Source organism: Montipora capricornis, chromosome 6 (assembly GCF_036669925.1).
Source record: "Montipora capricornis isolate CH-2021 chromosome 6, ASM3666992v2, whole genome shotgun sequence".
In the NCBI taxonomy this organism is placed as follows: domain Eukaryota; kingdom Metazoa; phylum Cnidaria; class Anthozoa; order Scleractinia; family Acroporidae; genus Montipora; species Montipora capricornis.
The window spans coordinates 38,508,885-38,511,384 of NC_090888.1; the positions used below are offsets into that span (position 1 = coordinate 38,508,885).

At 46.7% G+C, this 2,500-nt stretch overlaps 1 protein-coding gene across 3 annotated transcripts in view; it reads left to right on the top strand.

The window, feature by feature from the left end:
- LOC138052077 (inactive C-alpha-formylglycine-generating enzyme 2-like) overlaps positions 1–2,500 on the top strand; it is a 60,295-nt gene that overhangs the window by 31,896 nt on the left and 25,899 nt on the right. The gene's annotated exons all lie outside the window — the stretch shown is intronic.

Consider the following 2,500-nt stretch of genomic DNA (forward strand, 5'->3'; position numbering starts at 1 on the left):
TGGCATCTGCACCAGGGGCTTTACCTCATGAGAGCTGGTTGATGCCTTTGGTCACTTCTTCAGTTGTAGGTGGCAAGTCAAGCTCTACGTTAGTTTCTACTTGTGGGAGCCAATTGATTGCTGGTTCATTTATTGAAGAAGGCCGATTCAGAACGGAGTCAAAATGTTCTGCCCAAAGATCAAGAATTTGGGACCGGTTTGTCAGTAGTGTTTTGCCATCGGAAGACAGAAGCGGTGAGGACCCAGATGGTGTAGGACCGTAGATAGTTTTGAGAGTATTATAGAATCTTTTTGCGTCGTGTCGATCTGCATACGACTGTATTTCGGCTGCCTTTCCACTAAGCCATTGGTCTTGTATGGCGCGGAGCTTGAATTGTACTTTGCGCCGACATTCTGTGAATGCTGCCTTCTTTGACTCTGAATTTGGGTCGCAATGAAGGACAAGATGGAGTCTATGCTTCTCTTCCAGAAGGGAGTTGATTTACTCGTCGTTTTCATCGAACCAATCTTGATCTTTCCTTTTAACTGGACCCAGCTTCACTAATGATGATGTATACAGCAAATTCTTAAGACTTTCCCACTCTTCCTCTACAGGTGCATTCCCAAAGTTGAGGTTAGCAAGCTTACTGTTGAGGTCATTGATGAGGGTGTTGGCTGTTTGCTGCTCTTTCAATTTTGAAGTGTTCAGTCTCTTAAGAGGTGTTTTCCTTCCTTGGTGTCTGTGCTTTGGTTTAATGTGAACGTCAAGCTTAGAGATGACTAGGCGGTGGTCTGTCCAGCACTCAGCGCCACACATTGCTTTAGTAACGTGTACGTCACCTCTATCTGACCTTCTGGTGATAACATAGTCCAGTATATGCCAGTGTTTGGACCTCAGGTGCATCCAAGTAGTCTTCTTCCTGGTTGCGAGCTGAAATAGCGTGTTTGTAATGACGAGGTCGTGTGCACTGCAGATTTGAAGGAGAAGGAGGCCATTACTGTTGCTCTGTCCAACCCCATGCCTGCCAATGGTACCATCCCATGCCTCCTAGTCAGACTCAACTCTGGCATTAAAGTCCCCGAGAATTAGTAACTTATCTGCTCTAGGAATGCGTGATATCAATGAGTCAAGTTCTTCATAGAGTTTGTCCTTTGGCTCATCAGGATTAGTCATGGTAGGTGCATATGCACTGATTAAGGTTGCATGCTTCATGTCTGAGAGTGGAAGCTGCATGGCGATGGTAAACTTCCAAGGTTCCTTACTCAGTTGGACTTGATGGCAAAGCCTACACCAGTTTCACTGCATTCTTGTTGTTTGCGTCCACTCCAGAAAAATGTATAGCTCGCTCCCTTTTCAGTGAGTTGTCCTTCATTGGCAAACCTAGTTGCTGATAGTGCAGCAATGTCGACGTTGTAACGCTTGAGTTTGCTTGCAACAAGGGTCCAGTCTAACAGCATTTGCATTGTCTAGTAGTGTAGGAACATTCCAGGTAGCTATGGTGAGCCTGGTCACCTTTGTAGATTTCTTGTTATTTCGATCGCTAAACGGGATCCTTGTCAGCCACGGTTAGCTGGCCCTTGAAGCAGACAATGTTTAGGTCACCTTTTCTAGACCCTTCCCCATTCTGCAGAGGTGAGCAGTGCGATCCTAAATTGGGCTGCTCCGTCACTCAGGATGTTGCCAGGTTCCGCTGCTGCTTCGGTCATTGAAAGACGACCAGAGTCCTGAGCCGCCAGTGTGCAGGTTTGTGACTGCAGCTGCCAGTGATTCCACACCTGCTATGTCACCGCAGGCCTGTCGCCACAGGACTTATGTTAACGCTTTTAACTGGATAGATGGGAAGTCATGACTTGTGCATTACTTGGATTATAGTGTAGAGAACTTGCAGAGCATCGTCCACACTCTCTTGTCCAGGATCACCTGATTCCAGTGGAAAAACATGGTGAAGATGACTGGAGATGACACTGGATGCAGGAATCTGCTTGAGACTTAACAGAGATTGTACAAGAAACCGCCTACGGGTATCCGCTCCGAACTTGCTGTCAAGGTGTTTCCCTTAGCCTTTGCCGAACCAACGACAAACCACAAGGCAGTGGTGGTCCTACTTAACCCAGTAGTAGCGCCGTGACCCTGACAGGGGAGGCTAAGGGTATGCTAACACTTGCCCAAGGTGTACACCCAGGCTAGTGGAGGGAAGGAGGTGCCTTACTGCTCCATTCTAGATAGACCAGCTCCAAGCAAGGTCTAGCCACTGCCCACAGTGATGCCCTAGTGTGTGTTAAACTACGCATGTAATGGATTTTTCATTGCTTCGGTACTAAAGATTTTATTAATTTTTTGGGGTCTTATGCATTGTATGCATACTGACCCCTAAGTCAGAGGCAGGTCTTGATTGTCAGTCAGTCAGTTTGTCACTTTGAGGACGAGATCACACGTGACAGATCTCCGAGAGCATAAATAGTCTGGAATGTGGACTGTTTACTAGTAATTGTGAGTCATTGTTTTCAAGTGTACTGTCGG